This window comes from Dendrobates tinctorius, unplaced genomic scaffold (genome assembly GCF_039654945.1).
Source record: "Dendrobates tinctorius isolate UK_male_01 unplaced genomic scaffold, ASM3965494v1 ptg000483l, whole genome shotgun sequence".
NCBI lineage: Eukaryota > Metazoa > Chordata > Amphibia > Anura > Dendrobatidae > Dendrobates > Dendrobates tinctorius.
Window position 1 is genome coordinate 113510 of NW_027362144.1, and position 26369 is coordinate 139878.

Below are 26369 nucleotides of genomic sequence, written 5' to 3' on the forward strand. Positions count from 1 at the left end.
TAACACACAGCAAATACAGTGGAATGTAGGCCTCATATGTCACAATTTGTAAACCACAGACAGGTGAGGCGTCTGACGGAGATACCACATTGTAAAATATCTGGCCTGTAGCTAATATCTGGTGTCAATAACTAGGGTAACACACAGCAAATACAGTGGAATGTAGGCCTGATATGTCACAATTTGTAGCCCACAGACAGGTGAGGCGTCTGACAGAGATACCACACTGTAAAGTATCTGGTCTGTAGCTAATATCTGGTGTCAATATCGAGGGTAACACACAGAAAATACAGTGGAATATAGGCCTGATATGTCACAATTTGCAGCCCACAGACAGGTGAGGTGTCTGACGGAGATACCACACTGTAAAATATCTGGCCTGTAGCTAATATCTGGTGTCAATAACTAGGGTAACACACAGCAAATACAGTGGAATGTAGGCCTGATATGTCACAATTTGTAGTCTACAGACAGGTGAGGCGTCTGATAGAGATACCACACTGTAAAATATCTGGCCTGTAGCTAATATCTGGTGTCAGTAACTTGGGTAACAAACAGCAAATACAGTGGAATGTAGGCCTGATATGTCACAATTTGTAGCCCACAGACAGGTGAGGCATCTGACGGAGATACCACACTGTAAAATATCTGGCCTGTAGCTAATATCTGGTGTCAATAACTAGGGTAACACACAGCAAATACAGTGGAATGTAGGCCTGATATGTCACAATTTGTAGCCCACAGACAGGTGAGGCGTCTGATAGAGATACCACACTGTAAAATATCTGGCCTGTAGCTAATATCTGGTGTCAATAACTAGGGTAACACACAGCAAATACAGTGGAATGTAGGCCTGATATGTCACAATTTGTAGCCCACAGACAGGTGAGGCATCTGACGGAGATACCACACTGTAAAATATCTGGCCTGTAGCTAATATCTGGTGTCAATAACTAGGGTAACACACAGCAAATACAGTGGAATGTAGGCCTGATATGACACAATTTGTAGTCTACAGACAGGTGAGGCGTCTGACAGAGATACCACACTGTAAAATATCTGGCATGTAGCTAATATCTGGTGTCAGTAACTAGGGTAACACACAGCAAATACAGTGGAAAGTAGGCCTGATATGTCACAATTTGTAGCCCACAGACAGGTGAGGTGTCTGACGGAGATACCACACTGTAAAATATCTGGCCTGTAGCTAATATCTGGTGTCAGTAACTAGGGTAACACACAGCAAATACAGTGGAATGTAGGCCTGATATGTCACAATTTGTAGCCCACAGACAGGTGAGGCGTCTGACAGAGATACCACACTGTAAAATATCTGGCCTGTAGCTAATATCTGGTGTCAATAACTACGGTAACACACAGCAAATACAGTGGAATGTAGGCCTGATATGTCACAATTTGTAGCCCACAGACAGGTGAGGCGTCTGACAGAGATACCACACTGTAAAATATCTGGCCTGTAGCTAATATCTGGTGTCAATAACTAGGGTAACACACAGCAAATACAGTGGAATGTAGGCCTGATATGTCACAATTTGTAGCCCTCAGACAGGTGAGGCGTCTGACGGAGATACCACACTGTAAAATATCTGGCATGTAGCTAATATCTGGTGTCAATAACTACGGTAACACACAGCAAATACAGTGGAATGTAGGCCTGATATGACACAATTTGTAGCCCACAGACAGGTGAGGCGTCTGACGGAGATACCACACTGTAAAATATCTGGCCTGTAGCTAATATCTGGTGTCAATAACTAGGGTAACACACAGCAAATACAGTGGAATGTAGGCCTGATATGTCACAATTTGTAGCCCACAGACAGGTGAGGTGTCTGACGGAGATACCACACTGTAAAATATCTGGCCTGTAGCTAATATCTGGTGTCAATAACTAGGGTAACACACAGCAAATACAGTGGAATGTAGGCCTGATATGTCACAATTTGTAGCCCACAGACAGGTGAGGCGTCTGACGGAGATACCACACTGTAAAATATCTGGCCTGTAGCTAATATCTGGTGTCAATAACTAGGGTAACACACCAAATACAGTGGAATGTAGGCCTTATGTGTCACAATTTGTAGCCCACAGACAGGTGAGGCATCTGACGGAGATACCACACTGTAAAATATCTGGCCTGTAGCTAATATCAGGTGTCAATAACTAGGATAACACACAGCAAATACAGTGGAATGTAGGCCTGATATGACACAATTTGTAGCCCACAGACAGGTGAAGCGTCTGACAGAGATACCACACTGTAAACTATCTGGCCTGTAGCTAATATCTGGTGTCAATAACTAGGGTAACACACAGCAAATACAGTGGAATGTAGGCCTGATATGTCACAATTTGTAGCCCACAGACAGGTGAGGCGTCTGACGGAGATACCACACTGTAAAATATCCAGCCTGTAGCTAATATCTGGTGTCAATAACTAGGGTAACACACAGCAAATACAGTGGAATGTAGGCCTGATATGACACAATTTGTAGCCCACAGACAGGTGAGGCGTCTGACGGAGATACCACACTGTAAAATATCTGGCCTGTAGCTAATATCTGGTGTCAATAACTAGGGTAACACACAGCAAATACAGTGGAATGTAGGCCTGATATGTCACAATTTGTAGCCCACAGACAGGTGAGGCGTCTGACGGAGATACCACACTGTAAAATATCTGGCCTGTAGCTAATATCAGGTGTCAATAACTAGGGTAACACACAGCAAATACAGTGGAATGTAGGCCTGATATGTCACAATTTGTAGCCCACAGACAGGTGAGGCGTCTGACGGAGATACCACACTGTAAAATATCTGGCCTGTAGCTAATATCTGGTGTCAATAACTAGGGTAACACACAGCAAATACAGTGGAATGTAGACCTGATATGTCACAATTTGTAGCCCACAGACAGGTGAGGCGTCTGACGGAGATACCACACTGTAAAATATCTGGCATGTAGCTAATATCTGGTGTCAGTAACTAGGGTAACACACAGCAAATACAGTGGAAAGTAGGCCTGATATGTCACAATTTGTAGCCCACAGACAGGTGAGGTGTCTGACGGAGATACCACACTGTAAAATATCTGGCCTGTAGCTAATATCTGGTGTCAGTAACTAGGGTAACACACAGCAAATACAGTGGAATGTAGGCCTGATATGTCACAATTTGTAGCCCACAGACAGGTGAGGCGTCTGACAGAGATACCACACTGTAAAATATCTGGCCTGTAGCTAATATCTGGTGTCAATAACTACGGTAACACACAGCAAATACAGTGGAATGTAGGCCTGATATGTCACAATTTGTAGCCCACAGACAGGTGAGGCGTCTGACAGAGATACCACACTGTAAAATATCTGGCCTGTAGCTAATATCTGGTGTCAATAACTAGGGTAACACACAGCAAATACAGTGGAATGTAGGCCTGATATGTCACAATTTGTAGCCCTCAGACAGGTGAGGCGTCTGACGGAGATACCACACTGTAAAATATCTGGCATGTAGCTAATATCTGGTGTCAATAACTACGGTAACACACAGCAAATACAGTGGAATGTAGGCCTGATATGACACAATTTGTAGCCCACAGACAGGTGAGGCGTCTGACGGAGATACCACACTGTAAAATATCTGGCCTGTAGCTAATATCTGGTGTCAATAACTAGGGTAACACACAGCAAATACAGTGGAATGTAGGCCTGATATGTCACAATTTGTAGCCCACAGACAGGTGAGGTGTCTGACGGAGATACCACACTGTAAAATATCTGGCCTGTAGCTAATATCTGGTGTCAATAACTAGGGTAACACACAGCAAATACAGTGGAATGTAGGCCTGATATGTCACAATTTGTAGCCCACAGACAGGTGAGGCGTCTGACGGAGATACCACACTGTAAAATATCTGGCCTGTAGCTAATATCTGGTGTCAATAACTAGGGTAACACACCAAATACAGTGGAATGTAGGCCTGATGTGTCACAATTTGTAGCCCACAGACAGGTGAGGCATCTGACGGAGATACCACACTGTAAAATATCTGGCCTGTAGCTAATATCAGGTGTCAATAACTAGGATAACACACAGCAAATACAGTGGAATGTAGGCCTGATATGACACAATTTGTAGCCCACAGACAGGTGAAGCGTCTGACAGAGATACCACACTGTAAACTATCTGGCCTGTAGCTAATATCTGGTGTCAATAACTAGGGTAACACACAGCAAATACAGTGGAATGTAGGCCTGATATGTCACAATTTGTAGCCCACAGACAGGTGAGGCGTCTGACGGAGATACCACACTGTAAAATATCCAGCCTGTAGCTAATATCTGGTGTCAATAACTAGGGTAACACACAGCAAATACAGTGGAATGTAGGCCTGATATGACACAATTTGTAGCCCACAGACAGGTGAGGCGTCTGACGGAGATACCACACTGTAAAATATCTGGCCTGTAGCTAATATCTGGTGTCAATAACTAGGGTAACACACAGCAAATACAGTGGAATGTAGGCCTGATATGTCACAATTAGTAGCCCACAGACAGGTGAGGCGTCTGACGGAGATACCACACTGTAAAATATCTGGCCTGTAGCTAATATCAGGTGTCAATAACTAGGGTAACACACAGCAAATACAGTGGAATGTAGGCCTGATATGTCACAATTTGTAGCCCACAGACAGGTGAGGCGTCTGACGGAGATACCACACTGTAAAATATCTGGCCTGTAGCTAATATCTGGTGTCAATAACTAGGGTAACACACAGCAAATACAGTGGAATGTAGGCCTGATATGACACAATTTGTAGCCCACAGACAGGTGAGGCGTCTGACGGAGATACCACACTGTAAAATATCTGGCCTGTAGCTAATATCTGGTGTCAATAACTAGGGTAACACACAGCAAATACAGTGGAATGTAGGCCTGATATGTCACAATTTGTAGCCCACAGACAGGTGAGGCGTCTGACGGAGATACCACACTGTAAAATATCTGGCCTGTAGCTAATATCAGGTGTCAATAACTAGGATAACACACAGCAAATACAGTGGAATGTAGGCCTGATATGACACAATTTGTAGCCCACAGACAGGTGAAGCATCTGACAGAGATACCACACTGTAAACTATCTGGCCTGTAGCTAATATCTGGTGTCAATAACTAGGGTAACACACAGCAAATACAGTGGAATGTAGGCCTGATATGACACAATTTGTAGCCCACAGACAGGTGAGGCGTCTGACGGAGATACCACACTGTAAAATATCTGGCCTGTAGCTAATATCTGGTGTCAATAACTAGGATAACACACAGCAAATACAGTGGAATGTGGGCCTGATATGTCACAATTTGTAGCCCTCAGACAGGTGAGGCGTCTGACGGAGATACCACACTGTAAAATATCCGGCCTGTAGCTAATATCTGGTGTCAATAACTAGGGTAACACACAGCAAATACAGTGGAATGTGTGCCTGATATGACACAATTTGTAGCCCACAGACAGGTGAGGCATCTGACGGAGATGCCACACTGTAAAATATCCGGCCTGTAGCTAATATCTGGTGTCAATAACTAGGGTAACACACAGCAAATACAGTGGAATGTAGGCCTGATATGACACAATTTGTAGCCCACAGACAGGTGAGGCGTCTGACGGAGATACCACACTGTAAAATATCTGGCCTGTAGCTAATATCTGGTGTCAATAACTAGGGTAACACACAGCAAATACAGTGGAATGTAGGCCTGATATGTCACAATTTGTAGCCCACAGACAGGTGAGGCGTCTGACGGAGATACCACACTGTAAAATATCTGGCCTGTAGCTAATATCTGGTGTCAATAACTAGGATAACACACAGCAAATGCAGTGGAATGTAGGCCTGATATGTCACAATTTGTAGCCCACAGACAGGTGAGGCGTCTGACAGAGATACCACACTGTAAAATATCTGGCCTGTAGCTAATATCTGGTGTCAATAACTAGGGTAACACACAGCAAATACAGTGGAATATAGGCCTGATATGTCACAATTTGTAGCCAACAGACAGGAGAGGCGTCTGACAGAGATACCACACTGTAAAATATCTGGCCTGTAGCTAATATCTGGTGTCAATAACTAGGGTAACACACAGCAAATACAGTGGAATGTAGGCCTGATATGTCACAATTTGTAGCCCACAGACAGGTGAGGCGTCTGACGGAGATACCACACTGTAAAATATCTGGCCTGTAGCTAATATCTGGTGTCAATAACTAGGGTAACACACAGCAAATACAGTGGAATGTAGGCCTGATATGTCACAATTTGTAGCCCACAGACAGGTGAGGCGTCTGACGGAGATAGCACACTGTAAAATATCTGGCCTGTAGCTAATATCAGGTGTCAATAAGTAGGATAACACACAGCAAATACAGTGGAATGTAGGCCTGATATGTCACAATTTGTAGCCCACAGACAGGTGAGGCGTCTGACGGACATACCACACAGTAAAATATCCGGCCTGTAGCTAATATCTGGTGTCAATAACTAGGGTAACACACAGCAAATACAGTGGAATGTAGGCCTGATATGTCACAATTTGTAGCCCACAGACAGGTGAGGCATCTGACGGAGATACCACACTGTAAAATATCTGGCCTGTAGCTAATATCTGGTGTCAATAACTAGGATAACACACAGCAAATAGAGTGGAATTTAGGCCTGATATGTCACAATTTGTAGCCCACAGACAGGTGAGGCGTCTGACGGAGATACCACACTGTAAAATATCCAGCCTGTAGCTAAAATCTGGTGTCAATAACGAGGGTAACACACAGCAAATACAGTAGAATGTAGGCCTGATATGTCACAATTTGTAGCCCACAGACAGGTGAGGCGTCTGACGGAGATACCACACTGTAAAATATCCAGCCTGTAGCTAAAATCTGGTGTCAATAACGAGGGTAACACACAGCAAATACAGTGGAATGTAGACCTGATATGTCACAATTTGTAGCCCACAGACAGGAGAGGCGTCTGACAGAGATACCACACTGTAAAATATCTGGCCTGTAGCTAATATCTGGTGTCAATAACTAGGGTAACACACAGCAAATACAGTGGAATGTAGGACTGATATGTCACAATTTATAGCCCACAGACAGGTGAGGCGTCTGACGGAGATACCACACTGTAAAATATCTGGCCTGTAGCTAATATCTGGTGTCAATAACTAGGGTAACACACAGCAAATACAGTGGAATGTAGGCCTGATATGTCACAATTTGTAGCCCACAGACAGGTGAGGCGTCTGACAGAGATACCACACTGTAAAATATCTGGCCTGTAGCTAATATCTGGTGTCAATAACTAGGGTAACACACAGCAAATACAGTGGAATGTGTGCCTGATATGACACAATTTGTAGCCCACAGACAGGTGAGGCGTCTGACGGAGATACCACACTGTAAAATATCTGGCCTGTATCTAATATCTGGTGTCAATAACTACGGTAACACACAGCAAATACAGTGGAATGTAGGCCTGATATGTCACAATTTGTAGCCCACAGACAGGTGAGGCGTCTGACAGAGATACCACACTGTAAAATATCTGGCCTGTAGCTAATATTTGGTGTCAATAACTACGGTAACACACAGCAAATACAGTGGAATGTAGGCCTGATATGTCACAATTTGTAGCCCACAGACAGGTGAGGCGTCTGACAGAGATACCACACTGTAAAATATCTGGCCTGTAGCTAATATCCGGTGTCAATAACTAGGGTAACACACAGCAAATACAGTGGAATGTAGGCCTGATATGTCACAATTTGTAGCCCACAGACAGGTGAGGCGTCTGACAGAGATACCACACTGTAAAATATCTGGCCTGTAGCTAATATCTGGTGTCAATAACTAGGGTAACACACAGCAAATACAGTGGAATGTAGGCCTGATATGACACAATTTGTAGCCCACAGACAGGTGAGGCGTCTGACGGAGATACCACACTGTAAAATATCTGGCCTGTATCTAATATCTGGTGTCAATAACTACGGTAACACACAGCAAATACAGTGGAATGTAGGCCTGATATGTCACAATTTGTAGCCCACAGACAGGTGAGGCGTCTGACAGAGATACCACACTGTAAAATATCTGGCCTGTAGCTAATATTTGGTGTCAATAACTAGGGTAACACACAGCAAATACAGTGGAATGTAGGTCTGATATGTCACAATTTGTAGCCCACAGACAGGTGAGGCGTCTGACGGAGATACCACACTGTAAAATATCTGGCCTGTAGCTAATATCTGGTGTCAATAACTAGGGTAACACACAGCAAATACAGTGGAATGTAGGCCTGATATGACACAATTTGTAGCCCACAGACAGGTGAGGCGTCTGACGGAGATACCACACTGTAAAATATCCGGCCTGTAGCTAATATCTGGTGTCCATAACTAGGATAACACGCAGCAAATACAGTGGAATGTAGGCCTGATATGTCACAATTTGTAGCCCACAGACAGGTGAGGCATCTGACGGAGATACCACACTGTAAAATATCTGGCCTGTAGCTAATATCTGGTGTCAATAACTAGGGTAACACACAGCAAATACAGTGGAATGTAGGCCTGATATGTCACAATTTGTAGCCCACAGACAGGTGAGGCGTCTGACAGAGATACGACACTGTAAAATATCTGGCCTGTAGCTAATATCTGGTGTCAATAACTAGGGTAACACACATCAAATACAGTGGAATGTAGGCCTGATATGACACAATTTGTAGCCCACAGACAGGTGAGGTGTCTGACGGAGATACCACACTGTAAAATATCTGGCCTGTAGCTAATATCTGGTGTCCACAACTAGGATAACACGCAGCAAATACAGTGGAATGTAGGCCTGATATGACACAATTTGTAGCCCACAGACAGGTGAGGCATCTGACGGAGATACCACACTGTAAAATATCTGGCCTGTAGCTAATATCTGGTGTCCACAACTAGGATAACACGCAGCAAATACAGTGGAATGTAGGCCTGATATGACACAATTTGTAGCCCACAGACAGGTGAGGCGTCTGACAGAGATACCACACTGTAAAATATCTGGCCTGTAGCTAATATGTGGTGTCAATAACTAGGATAACACGCAGCAAATACAGTGGAATGTAGGCCTGATATGACACAATTTGTAGCCCACAGACAGGTGAGGCGTCTGACGGAGATACCACACTGTAAAATATCTGGCCTGTAGCTAATATCTGGTGTCAATAACTAGGGTAACACACAGCAAATACAGCGGAATGTAGACCTGATAAGTCACAATTTGTAGCCCACAGACAGGTGAGGCGTCTGACGGAGATACCACACTGTAAAATATCTGGCCTGTAGCTAATATCTGGTGTCAATAACTAGGGTAACACACAGCAAATACAGTGGAATGTAGGCCTGATATGTCACAATTTGTAGCCCACAGACAGGTGAGGCTTCTGACGAAGATACCGCACTGTAAAATATCTGGCCTGTAGCTAATATCTGGTGTCAATAACTAGGGTAACACACAGCAAATACAGCAGAATGTAGACCTGATAAGTCACAATTTGTAGCCCACAGACAGGTGAGGCTTCTGACGAAGATACCGCACTGTAAAATATCTGGCCTGTAGCTAATATCTGGTGTCAATAACTAGGGTAACACACAGCAAATACAGTGGACTGTAGACCTGATAAGTCACAATTTGTAGCCCACAGACAGGTGAGGCGTCTGACGGAGATACCACACTGTAAAATATCTGGCCTGTACCTAATATCTGGTGTCAATAACTAGGGTAACACACAGCAAATACAGTGGAATGTAGGCCTGATATGTCACAATTTGTAGCCCACAGACAGGTGAGGCGTCTGACGGAGATACCACACTGTAAAATATCTGGCCTGTACCTAATATCTGGTGTCAATAACTAGGGTAACACACAGCAAATACTGTGGAATGTAGGCCTGATATGACACAATTTGTAGCCCACAGACAGGTGAGGCGTCTGACGGAGATACCACACTGTAAAATATCTGGCCTGTAGCTAATATCTGGTGTCAATAACTAGGGTAACACACAGCAAATATAGTGGAATGTAGGCCTGATATGTCACAATTTGTAGCCCACAGACAGGTGAGGTGTCTGACGGAGATACCACACTGTAAAATATCTGGCCTGTAGCTAATATCTGGTGTCAATAACTAGGGTAACACACAGCAAATACAGTGGAATGTAGGCTTGATATGTCACAATTTGTAGCCCACAGACAGGTGAGGCGTCTGACAGAGATACCACACTGTAAAATATCTGGCCTGTAGCTAATATCTGGTGTCAATAACTAGGGTAACACACAGCAAATACAGTGGAATGTAGGCCTGATATGTCACAATTTGTAGCCCACAGACAGGTGAGGTGCCTGACAGAGATACCACACTGTAAAATATCTGGCCTGTAGCTAATATCTGGTGTCAATAACTAGTGTAACACACAGCAAATACAGTGGAATGTAGGCCTGATATGTCACAATTTGTAGCCCACAGACAGGTGAGGTGTCTGACAGAGATACTAAACTGTAAAATATCTGGCCTGTAGCTAATATCTGGTGTTAATAACTAGGGTAACACACAGCAAATACAGTGGAATGTAGGCCTTATATGTCACAATTTCTAGCCCACAGACAGGTGAGGCGTCTGACGGAGATACCACACTGTAAAATATCTGGCCTGTAGCTAATATCTGGTGTCAATAACTAGGGTAACACACAGCAAATACAGTGGAATGTAGGCCTGATATGACACAATTTGTAGCCCACAGATAGGTGAGGCGTCTGACGCAGATACCACAATGTAAAATATCTGGCCTGTAGCTAATATCTGGTGTTAATAACTAGGGTAACACACAGCAAATACAGTGGAATGTAGGCCTGATATGACACAATTTGTAGCCCACAGATAGGTGAGGCGTCTGACGCAGATACCACAATGTAAAATATCTGGCCTGTAGCTAATATCTGGTGTCAATAACTAGGGTAACACACTGCAAATACAGTGGAATGTAGGCCTGATATGACACAATTTGTAGCCCACAGACAGGTGAGGTGTCTGACAGAGATACCACACTGTAAAATATCTGGGCTGTAGCTAATATCTGGTGTCAATAACTAGTTTAACACACAGCAAATACAGTGGAATGTAGGCCTGATATGTCACAATTTGTAGTCTACAGACAGGTGAGGCGTCTGACAGAGATACCACACTGTAAAATATCTGGGCTGTAGCTAATATCTGGTGTCAATAACTAGGGTAACACACAGCAAATACAGTGGAATGTAGGCCTGATATGACACAATTTGTAGCCCACAGACAGGTGAGGTGTCTGACAGAGATACCACACTGTAAAATATCTGGCCTGTAGCTAATATCTGGTGTCAATAACTAGGGTAACATACAGCAAATACAGTGGAATGTAGGCCTGATATGTCACAATTTGTAGCCCACAGACAGGTGAGGCGTCTGACAGAGATACCACACTGTAAAATATCTGGCCTGTAGCTAATATCTGGTGTCAATAACTAGGGTAACACACAGCAAATACAGTGGAATATAGGCCTGATATGTCACAATTTGTAGCCAACAGACAGGAGAGGCGTCTGACAGAGATACCACACTGTAAAATATCTGGCCTGTAGCTAATATCTGGTGTCAATAACTAGGGTAACACACAGCAAATACAGTGGAATGTAGGCCTGATATGTCACAATTTGTAGCCCACAGACAGGTGAGGCGTCTGACGGAGATACCACACTGTAAAATATCTGGCCTGTAGCTAATATCTGGTGTCAATAACTAGGGTAACACACAGCAAATACAGTGGAATGTAGGCCTGATATGTCACAATTTGTAGCCCACAGACAGGTGAGGCGTCTGACGGAGATAGCACACTGTAAAATATCTGGCCTGTAGCTAATATCAGTTGTCAATAAGTAGGATAACACACAGCAAATACAGTGGAATGTAGGCCTGATATGTCACAATTTGTAGCCCACAGACAGGTGAGGCGTCTGACGGAGATACCACACAGTAAAATATCCGGCCTGTAGCTAATATCTGGTGTCAATAACTAGGGTAACACACAGCAAATACAGTGGAATGTAGGCCTGATATGTCACAATTTGTAGCCCACAGACAGGTGAGGCATCTGACGGAGATACCACACTGTAAAATATCTGGCCTGTAGCTAATATCTGGTGTCAATAACTAGGATAACACACAGCAAATAGAGTGGAATGTAGGCCTGATATGTCACAATTTGTAGCCCACAGACAGGTGAGGCGTCTGACGGAGATACCACACTGTAAAATATCTGGCCTGTAGCTAATATCTGGTGTCAATAACTAGGATAACACACAGCAAATACAGTGGAATGTAGGCCTGATATGTCACAATTTGTAGCCCACAGACAGGTGAGGCGTCTGACGGAGATACCACACTGTAAAATATCCAGCCTGTAGCTAAAATCTGGTGTCAATAACGAGGGTAACACACAGCAAATACAGTAGAATGTAGGCCTGATATGTCACAATTTGTAGCCCACAGACAGGAGAGGCGTCTGACAGAGATACCACACTGTAAAATATCTGGCCTGTAGCTAAAATCTGGTGTCAATAACTAGGGTAACACACAGCAAATACAGTGGAATGTAGGACTGATATGTCACAATTTGTAGCCCACAGACAGGTGAGGCGTCTGACGGAGATACCACACTGTAAAATATCTGGCCTGTAGCTAATATCTGGTGTCAATAACTAGGGTAAAACACAGCAAATACAGTGGAATGTAGGCCTGATATGTCACAATTTGTAGCCCACAGACAGGTGAGGCGTCTGACAGAGATACCACACTGTAAAATATCTGGCCTGTAGCTAATATCTGGTGTCAATAACTAGGGTAACACACAGCAAATACAGTGGAATGTGTGCCTGATATGACACAATTTGTAGCCCACAGACAGGTGAGGCGTCTGACGGAGATACCACACTGTAAAATATCTGGCCTGTATCTAATATCTGGTGTCAATAACTACGGTAACACACAGCAAATACAGTGGAATGTAGGCCTGATATGTCACAATTTGTAGCCCACAGACAGGTGAGGCGTCTGACAGAGATACCACACTGTAAAATATCTGGCCTGTAGCTAATATTTGGTGTCAATAACTAGAGTAACACACAGCAAATACAGTGGAATGTAGGCCTGATATGTCACAATTTGTAGCCCACAGACAGGTGAGGCGTCTGACAGAGATACCACACTGTAAAATATCTGGCCTGTAGCTAATATCTGGTGTCAATAACGAGGGTAACACACAGCAAATACAGTGGAATGTAGGTCTGATATGTCACAATTTGTAGCCCACAGACAGGTGAGGCGTCTGACGGAGATACCACACTGTAAAATATCTGGCCTGTAGCTAATATCTGGTGTCAATAACTAGAGTAACACACAGCAAATACAGTGGAATGTAGGCCTGATATGACACAATTTGTAGCCCACAGACAGGTGAGGCGTCTGACGGAGATACCACACTGTAAAATATCCGGCCTGTAGCTAATATCTGGTGTCCATAACTAGGATAACACGCAGCAAATACAGTGGAATGTAGGCCTGATATGTCACAATTTGTAGCCCACAGACAGGTGAGGCATCTGACGGAGATACCACACTGTAAAATATCTGGCCTGTAGCTAATATCTGGTGTCAATAACTAGGGTAACACGCAGCAAATACAGTGGAATGTAGGCCTGATATGACACAATTTGTAGCCCACAGACAGGTGAGGCGTCTGACAGAGATACCACACAGTAAAATGTCTGGCCTGTAGCTAATATCTGGTGTCAATAACTAGGATAACACGCAGCAAATACAGTGGAATGTAGGCCTGATATGACACAATTTGTAGCCCACAGACAGGTGAGGCGTCTGACGGAGATACCACACTGTAAAATATCTGGCCTGTAGCTAATATCTGGTGTCAATAACTAGGGTAACACACAGCAAATGCAGCGGAATGTAGACCTGATAAGTCACAATTTGTAGCCCACAGACAGGTGAGTCGTCTGACGGAGATACCACACTGTAAAATATCTGGCCTGTAGCTAATATCTGGTGTCAATAACTAGGGTAACACACAGCAAATACAGCAGAATGTAGACCTGATAAGTCACAATTTGTAGCCCACAGACAGGTGAGTCGTCTGACGGAGATACCACACTGTAAAATATCTGGCCTGTAGCTAATATCTGGTGTCAATAACTAGGGTAACACACAGCAAATACAGCAGAATGTAGACCTGATAAGTCACAATTTGTAGCCCACAGACAGGTGAGGCGTCTGACGGAGATACCGCACTGTAAAATATCTGGCCTGTAGCTAATATCTGGTGTCAATAACTAGGGTAACACACAGCAAATACAGCGGAATGTAGACCTGATAAGTCACAATTTGTAGCCCACAGACAGGTGAGGCGTCTGACGGAGATACCACACTGTAAAATATCTGGCCTGTACCTAATATCTGGTGTCAATAACTAGGGTAACACACAGCAAATACAGTGGAATGTAGGCCTGATATGTCACAATTTGTAGCCCACAGACAGGTGAGGCGTCTGACGGAGATACCACACTGTAAAATATCTGGCCTGTACCTAATATCTGGTGTCAATAACTAGGGTAACACACAGCAAATACAGTGGAATGTAGGCCTGATATGACACAATTTGTAGCCCACAGACAGGTGAGGCGTCTGACGGAGATACCACACTGTAAAATATCTGGCCTGTAGCTAATATCTGGTGTCAATAACTAGGGTAACACACAGCAAATACAGTAGAATGTAGGCCAGATATGACACAATTTGTAGCCCACAGACAGGTGAGGCGTCTGACGGAGATACCACACTGTAAAATATCTGGCCTGTAGCTAATATCTGGTGTCAATAACTAGGGTAACACACAGCAAATACAGTGGAATGTAGGCCTGATATGACACAATTTGTAGCCCACAGACAGGTGAGGCGTCTGACGGAGATACCACACTGTAAAATATCTGGCCTGTAGCTAATATCTGGTGTCAATAACTAGGGTAACACACAGCAAATGCAGCGGAATGTAGACCTGATAAGTCACAATTTGTAGCCCACAGACAGGTGAGTCGTCTGACGGAGATACCACACTGTAAAATATCTGGCCTGTAGCTAATATCTGGTGTCAATAACTAGGGTAACACACAGCAAATACAGCAGAATGTAGACCTGATAAGTCACAATTTGTAGCCCACAGACAGGTGAGTCGTCTGACGGAGATACCACACTGTAAAATATCTGGCCTGTAGCTAATATCTGGTGTCAATAACTAGGGTAACACACAGCAAATACAGCAGAATGTAGACCTGATAAGTCACAATTTGTAGCCCACAGACAGGTGAGGCGTCTGACGGAGATACCGCACTGTAAAATATCTGGCCTGTAGCTAATATCTGGTGTCAATAACTAGGATAACACGCAGCAAATACAGTGGAATGTAGGCCTGATATGACACAATTTGTAGCCCACAGACAGGTGAGGCGTCTGACGGAGATACCACACTGTAAAATATCTGGCCTGTAGCTAATATCTGGTGTCAATAACTAGGGTAACACACAGCAAATGCAGCGGAATGTAGACCTGATAAGTCACAATTTGTAGCCCACAGACAGGTGAGTCGTCTGACGGAGATACCACACTGTAAAATATCTGGCCTGTAGCTAATATCTGGTGTCAATAACTAGGGTAACACACAGCAAATACAGCAGAATGTAGACCTGATAAGTCACAATTTGTAGCCCACAGACAGGTGAGTCGTCTGACGGAGATACCACACTGTAAAATATCTGGCCTGTAGCTAATATCTGGTGTCAATAACTAGGGTAACACACAGCAAATACAGCAGAATGTAGACCTGATAAGTCACAATTTGTAGCCCACAGACAGGTGAGGCGTCTGACGGAGATACCGCACTGTAAAATATCTGGCCTGTAGCTAATATCTGGTGTCAATAACTAGGGTAACACACAGCAAATACAGCGGAATGTAGACCTGATAAGTCACAATTTGTAGCCCACAGACAGGTGAGGCGTCTGACGGAGATACCACACTGTAAAATATCTGGCCTGTACCTAATATCTGGTGTCAATAACTAGGGTAACACACAGCAAATACAGTGGAATGTAGGCCTGATATGTCACAATTTGTAGCCCACAGACAGGTGAGGCGTCTGACGGAGATACCACACTGTAAAATATCTGGCCTGTAGCTAATATCTGGTGTCAATAACTAGGGTAACACACAGCAAATACAGTGGAATGTAGGCCTGATATGACACAATTTGTAGCCCACAGACAGGTGAGGCGTCTGACGGAGATACCACACTGTAAAATATCTGGCCTGTAGCTAATATCTGGTGTCAATAACTAGGGTAACACACAGCAAATACAGTAGAATGTAGGCCAGATATGACACAATTTGTAGCCCACAGACAGGTGAGGCGTCTGACGGAGATACCACACTGTAAAATATCTGGCCTGTAGCTAATATCTGGTGTCAATAACTAGGGTAACACACAGCAAATACAGTGGAATGTAGGCCTGATATGTCACAATTTGTAGCCCACAGACAGGTGAGGTGTCTGACGGAGATACCACACTGTAAAATATCTGGCCTGTAGCTAATATCTGGTGTCAATAACTAGGGTAACACACAGCAAATACAGTGGAATGTAGGCTTGATATGTCACAATTTGTAGCCCACAGACAGGTGAGGCGTCTGACAGAGATACCACACTGTAAAATATCTGGCCTGTAGCTAATATCTGGTGTCAATAACTAGGGTAACACACAGCAAATACAGTGGAATGTAGGCCTGATATGTCACAATTTGTAGCCCACAGACAGGTGAGGTGTCTGACAGAGATACCACACTGTAAAATATCTGGCCTGTAGCTAATATCTGGTGTCAATAACTAGTGTAACACACAGCAAATACAGTGGAATGTAGGCCTGATATGTCACAATTTGTAGCCCACAGACAGGTGAGGCGTCTGACAGAGATACCACACTGTAAAATATCTGGCCTGTAGCTAATATCTGGTGTCAATAACTAGGGTAACACACAGCAAATACAGTGGAATGTAGGCCTGATATGTCACAATTTGTAGCCCACAGACAGGTGAGGTGTCTGACAGAGATACCACACTGTAAAATATCTGGCCTGTAGCTAATATCTGGTGTCAATCACTAGTGTAACACACAGCAAATACAGTGGAATGTAGGCCTGATATGTCACAATTTGTAGCCCACAGACAGGTGAGGCGTCTGACAGAGATACTAAACTGTAAAATATCTGGCCTGTAGCTAATATCTGGTGTTAATAACTAGGGTAACACACAGCAAATACAGTGGAATGTAGGCCTGATATGTCACAATTTGTAGCCCACAGACAGGTGAGGCGTCTGACGGAGATACCACACTGTAAAATATCTGGCCTGTAGCTAATATCTGGTGTCAATAACTAGGATAACACACAGCAAATACAGTGGAATGTAGGCCTGATATGACACAATTTGTAGCCCACAGATAGGTGAGGCGTCTGACAGAGATACCACAATGTAAAATATCTGGCCTGTAGCTAATATCTGGTGTCAATAACTAGGGTAACACACAGCAAATACAGTGGAATGTAGGCCTGATATGTCACAATTTGTAGTCTACAGACAGGTGAGGCGTCTGACAGAGATACCACACTGTAAAATATCTGGGCTGTAGCTAATATCTGGTGTCAATAACTAGGATAACACACAGCAAATACAGTGGAATGTAGGCCTGATATGTCACAATTTGTAGCCCACAGACAGGTGAGGCGTCTGACGGAGATACCACACTGTAAAATATCTGGCCTGTAGCTAATATCTGGTGTCAATAACTAGGGTAACACACAGCAAATACAGTGGAATGTAGGCCTGATATGTCACAATTTGTAGCCCACAGACAGGTGAGGCGTCTGACGGAGATACCACACTGTAAAATATCTGGCCTGTAGCTAATATCTGGTGTCAATAACTAGGGTAACACACAGCAAATACAGTGGAATGTAGGCCTGATATGTCACAATTTGTAGCCCACAGACAGGTGAGGCGTCTGACATAGATACCACACTGTAAAATATCTGGCCTGTAGCTAATATCTGGTGTCAATAACTAGGATAACACACAGCAAATACAGTGGAATGTAGGCCTGATATGTCACAATTTGTAGCCCACAGACAGGTGAGGCGTCTGACATAGATACCACACTGTAAAATATCTGGCCTGTAGCTAATATCTGGTGTCAATAACTAGGGTAACACACAGCAAATACAGTGGAATGTAGGCCTGATATGTCACAATTTGTAGCCCACAGATAGGTGAGGCATCTGACGGAGATACCACACTGTAAAATATCTGGCCTGTAGCTAATATCTGGTGTCAATAACTAGGGTAACACACAGCAAATACAGTGGAATGTAGGCCTGATATGACACAATTTGTATCCCACAGATAGGAGAGGCATCTGACATAGATACCACACTGTAAAATATCTGGCCTGTAGCTAATATCTGGTGTCAATAACTAGGATAACACACAGCAAATACAGTGGAATGTAGGCCTGATATGACACAATTTGTAGCCCACAGATAGGTGAGGCGTCTGACGGAGATACCACAATGTAAAATATCTGGCCTGTAGCTAATATCTGGTGTCAATAACTAGGGTAACACACAGCAAATACAGTGGAATGTAGGCCTGATATGTCACAATTTGTAGTCTACAGACAGGTGAGGCGTCTGACAGAGATACCACACTGTAAAATATCTGGGCTGTAGCTAATATCTGCTGTCAATAACTAGGATAACACACAGCAAATACAGTGGAATGTAGGCCTGATATGTCACAATTTGTAGCCCACAGACAGGTGAGGCGTCTGACGGAGATACCACACTGTAAAATATCTGGCCTGTAGCTAATATCTGGTGTCAATAACTAGGGTAACACACAGCAAATACAGTGGAATGTAGGCCTGATATGTCACAATTTGTAGCCCACAGACAGGTGAGGCGTCTGACGGAGATACCACACTGTAAAATATCTGGCCTGTAGCTAATATCTGGTGTCAATAACTAGGGTAACACACAGCAAATACAGTGGAATGTAGGCCTGATATGTCACAATTTGTAGCCCACAGACAGGTGAGGCGTCTGACATAGATACCACACTGTAAAATATCTGGCCTGTAGCTAATATCTGGTGTCAATAACTAGGATAACACACAGCAAATACAGTGGAATGTAGGCCTGATATGTCACAATTTGTAGCCCACAGACAGGTGAGGCGTCTGACATAGATACCACACTGTAAAATATCTGGCCTGTAGCTAATATCTGGTGTCAATAACTAGGGTAACACACAGCAAATACAGTGGAATGTAGGCCTGATATGTCACAATTTGTAGCCCACAGATAGGAGAGGCATCTGACGGAGATACCACACTGTAAAATATCTGGCCTGTAGCTAATATCTGGTGTCAATAACTAGGGTAACACACAGCAAATACAGTGGAATGTAGGCCTGATATGACACAATTTGTATCCCACAGATAGGAGAGGCATCTGACATAGATACCACACTGTAAAATATCTGGCCTGTAGCTAATATCTGGTGTCAATAACTAGGGTAACACACAGCAAATACAGTGGAATGTAGGCCTGATATGACACAATTTGTAGCCCACAGATAGGTGAGGTGTCTGACATAGATACCACACTGTAAAATATCTGGCCTGTAGCTAATATCTGGTGTCAATAACTAGGGTAACACACAGCAAATACAGTGGAATGTAGGCCTGATATGACACAATTTGTATCCCACAGATAGGAGAGGCATCTGACATAGATACCACACTGTAAAATATCTGGCCTGTAGCTAATATCTGGTGTCAATAACTAGGGTAACACACAGCAAATACAGTGGAATGTAGGCCTGATATGACACAATTTGTAGCCCACAGATAGGTGAGGCATCTGACATAGATACCACACTGTAAAATATCTGGCCTGTAGCTAATATCTGGTGTCAATAACTAGGGTAACACACAGCAAATACAGTGGAATGTAGGCCTGATATGACACAATTTGTAGCCCACAGATAGGTGAGGCATCTGACGGAGACACCACACTGTAAAATATCTGGCCTGTAGCTAATATCTGGTGTCCACAACTAGGATAACACGTAGTAAATACAGTGGAATGTAGGCCTGATATGACACATTTTGTAGCCCACAGACAGGTGAGGTGTCTGACGGAGATACCACACTGTAAAATATCTGGCCTGTATCTAATATCTGGTGTCAATAACTACGGTAACACACAGCAAATACAGTGGAATGTAGGCCTGATATGTCACAATTTGTAGCCCACAGACAGGTGAGGCGTCTGACAGAGATACCACACTGTAAAATATCTGGCCTGTAGCTAATATTTGGTGTCAATAACTAGGATAACACACAGCAAATACAGTGGAATGTAGGCCTGATATGTCACAATTTGTAGCCCACAGACAGGTGAGGCGTCTGACAGAGATACCACACTGTAAAATATCTGGCCTGTAGCTAATATTTGGTGTCAATAACTAGGGTAACACACAGCAAATACAGTGGAATGTAGGTCTGATATGTCACAATTTGTAGCCCACAGACAGTTGAGGCGTCTGACGGAGATACCACACTGTAAAATATCTGGCCTGTAGCTAATATCTGGTGTCAATAACTAGGATACTAGGATAACACACAGCAAATACTGTGGAATGTAGGCCTGATATGACACAATTTGTAGCCCACAGACAGGTGAGGCGTCTGACGGAGATACCACACTGTAAAATATCTGGCCTGTAGCTAATATCTGGTGTCAATAACTAGGGTAACACACAGCAAATACAGTGGAATGTAGGCCTGATATGACACAATTTGTAGTCTACAGACAGGTGAGGCGTCTGACGGAGATACCACACTGTAAAATATCTGGCCTGTAGCTAATATCTGGTGTCAGTAACTAGGGTAAACCACAGCAAATACAGTGGAATGTAGGCCTGATATGTCACAATTTGTAGCCCACAGACAGGTGAGGCGTCTGACGAAGATGCCGCACTGTAAAATATCTGGCCTGTAGCTAATATCTGGTGTCAGTAACTAGGGTAACACACAGCAAATACAGTGGAATGTAGGCCTGATATGTCACAATTTGTAGCCCACAGACAGGTGAGGCGTCTGACGCAGATACCGCACTGTAAAATATCCGGCCTGTAGCTAATATCTGGTGTCAATAACTAGGATAACACGCAGCAAATACAGTGGAATGTAGGCCTGATATGTCACAATTTGTAGCCCACAGACAGGTGAGGCGTCTGACAGAGATACCACACTGTAAAATATCTGGCCTGTAGCTAATATTTGGTGTCAATAACTAGGATAACACACAGCAAATACAGTGGAATGTAGGCCTGATATGTCACAATTTGTAGCCCACAGACAGGTGAGGCGTCTGACAGAGATACCACACTGTAAAATATCTGGCCTGTAGCTAATATTTGGTGTCAATAACTAGGGTAACACACAGCAAATACAGTGGAATGTAGGTCTGATATGTCACAATTTGTAGCCCACAGACAGTTGAGGCGTCTGACGGAGATACCACACTGTAAAATATCTGGCCTGTAGCTAATATCTGGTGTCAATAACTAGGATACTAGGATAACACACAGCAAATACTGTGGAATGTAGGCCTGATATGACACAATTTGTAGCCCACAGACAGGTGAGGCGTCTGACGGAGATACCACACTGTAAAATATCTGGCCTGTAGCTAATATCTGGTGTCAATAACTAGGGTAACACACAGCAAATACAGTGGAATGTAGGCCTGATATGACACAATTTGTAGTCTACAGACAGGTGAGGCGTCTGACGGAGATACCACACTGTAAAATATCTGGCCTGTAGCTAATATCTGGTGTCAGTAACTAGGGTAAAACACAGCAAATACAGTGGAATGTAGGCCTGATATGTCACAATTTGTAGCCCACAGACAGGTGAGGCGTCTGACGAAGATGCCGCACTGTAAAATATCTGGCCTGTAGCTAATATCTGGTGTCAGTAACTAGGGTAACACACAGCAAATACAGTGGAATGTAGGCCTGATATGTCACAATTTGTAGCCCACAGACAGGTGAGGCGTCTGACGCAGATACCGCACTGTAAAATATCCGGCCTGTAGCTAATATCTGGTGTCAATAACTAGGATAACACGCAGCAAATACAGTGGAATGTAGGCCTGATATGTCACAATTTGTAGCCCACAGACAGGTGAGGCGTCTGACAGAGATACCACACTGTAAAATATCTGGGCTGTAGCTAATATCTGGTGTCAATAACTAGGGTAACACACAGCAAATACAGTGGAATGTAGGCCTGATATGTCACAATTTGTAGCCCACAGACAGGTGAGGCGTCTGACGGAGATACCACACTGTAAAATATCTGGCCTGTAGCTAATATCTGGTGTCAATAACTAGGGTAACACACAGCAAATACAGTGGAATGTAGGCCTGATATGTCACAATTTGTAGCCCACAGACAGGTGAGGCGTCTGACAGAGATACCACACTGTAAAGTATCTGGTCTGTAGCTAATATCTGGTGTCAATATCGAGGGTAACACAGAGCAAATACAGTGGAATATAGGCCTGATATGTCACAATTTGCAGCCCACAGACAGGTGAGGTGTCTGACGGAGATACCAAACTGTAAAATATCTGGCCTGTAGCTAATATCTGGTGTCAATAACTAGGGTAACACACAGCAAATACAGTGGAATGTAGGCCTGATATGTCACAATTTGTAGCCCACAGACAGGTTAGGTGTCTGACAGAGATACTACACTGTAAAATATCTGGCCTGTAGCTAATATCTGGTGTTAATAACTAGGGTAACACACAGCAAATACAGTGGAATGTAGGCCTGATATGTCACAATTTGTAGCCCACAGACAGGTGAGGCGTCTGACGGAGATACCACACAGTAAAATATCCGGCCTGTAGCTAATATCTGGTGTCAATAACTAGGGTAACACACAGCAAATACAGTGGAATGTAGGCCTGATATGTCACAATTTGTAGCCCACAGACAGGTGAGGCATCTGACGGAGATACCACACTGTAAAATATCTGGCCTGTAGCTAATATCTGGTGTCAATAACTAGGATAACACACAGCAAATAGAGTGGAATGTAGGCCTGATATGTCACAATTTGTAGCCCACAGACAGGTGAGGCGTCTGACGGAGATACCACACTGTAAAATATCTGGCCTGTAGCTAATATCTGGTGTCAATAACTAGGATAACACACAGCAAATACAGTGGAATGTAGGCCTGATATGTCACAATTTGTAGCCCACAGACAGGTGAGGCGTCTGACGGAGATACCACACTGTAAAATATCCAGCCTGTAGCTAAAATCTGGTGTCAATAACGAGGGTAACACACAGCAAATACAGTAGAATGTAGGCCTGATATGTCACAATTTGTAGCCCACAGACAGGAGAGGCGTCTGACAGAGATACCACACTGTAAAATATCTGGCCTGTAGCTAAAATCTGGTGTCAATAACTAGGGTAACACACAGCAAATACAGTGGAATGTAGGACTGATATGTCACAATTTGTAGCCCACAGACAGGTGAGGCGTCTGACGGAGATACCACACTGTAAAATATCTGGCCTGTAGCTAATATCTGGTGTCAATAACTAGGGTAACACACAGCAAATACAGTGGAATGTAGGCCTGATATGTCACAATTTGTAGCCCACAGACAGGTGAGGCGTCTGACAGAGATACCACACTGTAAAATATCTGGCCTGTAGCTAATATCTGGTGTCAATAACTAGGGTAACACACAGCAAATACAGTGGAATGTGTGCCTGATATGACACAATTTGTAGCCCACAGACAGGTGAGGCGTCTGACGGAGATACCACACTGTAAAATATCTGGCCTGTATCTAATATCTGGTGTCAATAACTACGGTAACACACAGCAAATACAGTGGAATGTAGGCCTGATATGTCACAATTTGTAGCCCACAGACAGGTGAGGCGTCTGACAGAGATACCACACTGTAAAATATCTGGCCTGTAGCTAATATTTGGTGTCAATAACTAGAGTAACACACAGCAAATACAGTGGAATGTAGGCCTGATATGTCACAATTTGTAGCCCACAGACAGGTGAGGCGTCTGACAGAGATACCACACTGTAAAATATCTGGCCTGTAGCTAATATCTGGTGTCAATAACGAGGGTAACACACAGCAAATACAGTGGAATGTAGGTCTGATATGTCACAATTTGTAGCCCACAGACAGGTGAGGCGTCTGACGGAGATACCACACTGTAAAATATCTGGCCTGTAGCTAATATCTGGTGTCAATAACTAGAGTAACACACAGCAAATACAGTGGAATGTAGGTCTGATATGTCACAATTTGTAGCCCACAGACAGGTGAGGCGTCTGACGGAGATACCACATTGTAAAATATCCGGCCTGTAGCTAATATCTGGTGTCCATAACTAGGATAACACGCAGCAAATACAGTGGAATGTAGGCCTGATATGTCACAATTTGTAGCCCACAGACAGGTGAGGCATCTGACGGAGATACCACACTGTAAAATATCTGGCCTGTAGCTAATATCTGGTGTCAATAACTAGGGTAACACACAGCAAATACAGTGGAATGTAGGCCTGATATGTCACAATTTGTAGCCCACAGACAGGTGAGGCGTCTGACAGAGATACGACACTGTAAAATATCTGGCCTGTAGCTAATATCTGGTGTCAATAACTAGGGTAACACACATCAAATACAGTGGAATGTAGGCCTGATATGACACAATTTGTAGCCCACAGACAGGTGAGGCATCTGACGGAGATACCACACTGTAAAATATCTGGCCTGTAGCTAATATCTGGTGTCCACAACTAGGATAACACGCAGCAAATACAGTGGAATGTAGGCCTGATATGACACAATTTGTAGCCCACAGACAGGAGAGGCGTCTGACAGAGATACCACACAGTAAAATGTCTGGCCTGTAGCTAATATCTGGTGTCAATAACTAGGATAACACGCAGCAAATACAGTGGAATGTAGGCCTGATATGACACAATTTGTAGCCCACAGACAGGTGAGGCGTCTGACGGAGATACCACACTGTAAAATATCTGGCCTGTAGCTAATATCTGGTGTCAATAACTAGGGTAACACACAGCAAATGCAGCGGAATGTAGACCTGATAAGTCACAATTTGTAGCCCACAGACAGGTGAGTCGTCTGACGGAGATACCACACTGTAAAATATCTGGCCTGTAGCTAATATCTGGTGTCAATAACTAGGGTAACACACAGCAAATACAGCAGAATGTAGACCTGATAAGTCACAATTTGTAGCCCACAGACAGGTGAGGCGTCTGACGGAGATACCGCACTGTAAAATATCTGGCCTGTAGCTAATATCTGGTGTCAATAACTAGGGTAACACACAGCAAATACAGCGGAATGTAGACCTGATAAGTCACAATTTGTAGCCCACAGACAGGTGAGGCGTCTGACGGAGATACCACACTGTAAAATATCTGGCCTGTACCTAATATCTGGTGTCAATAACTAGGGTAACACACAGCAAATACAGTGGAATGTAGGCCTGATATGTCACAATTTGTAGCCCACAGACAGGTGAGGCGTCTGACGGAGATACCACACTGTAAAATATCTGGCCTGTACCTAATATCTGGTGTCAATAACTAGGGTAACACACAGCAAATACAGTGGAATGTAGGCCTGATATGACACAATTTGTAGCCCACAGACAGGTGAGGCGTCTGACGGAGATACCACACTGTAAAATATCTGGCCTGTAGCTAATATCTGGTGTCAATAACTAGGGTAACACACAGCAAATACAGTAGAATGTAGGCCAGATATGACACAATTTGTAGCCCACAGACAGGTGAGGCGTCTGACGGAGATACCACACTGTAAAATATCTGGCCTGTAGCTAATATCTGGTGTCAATAACTAGGGTAACACACAGCAAATACAGTGGAATGTAGGCCTGATATGTCACAATTTGTAGC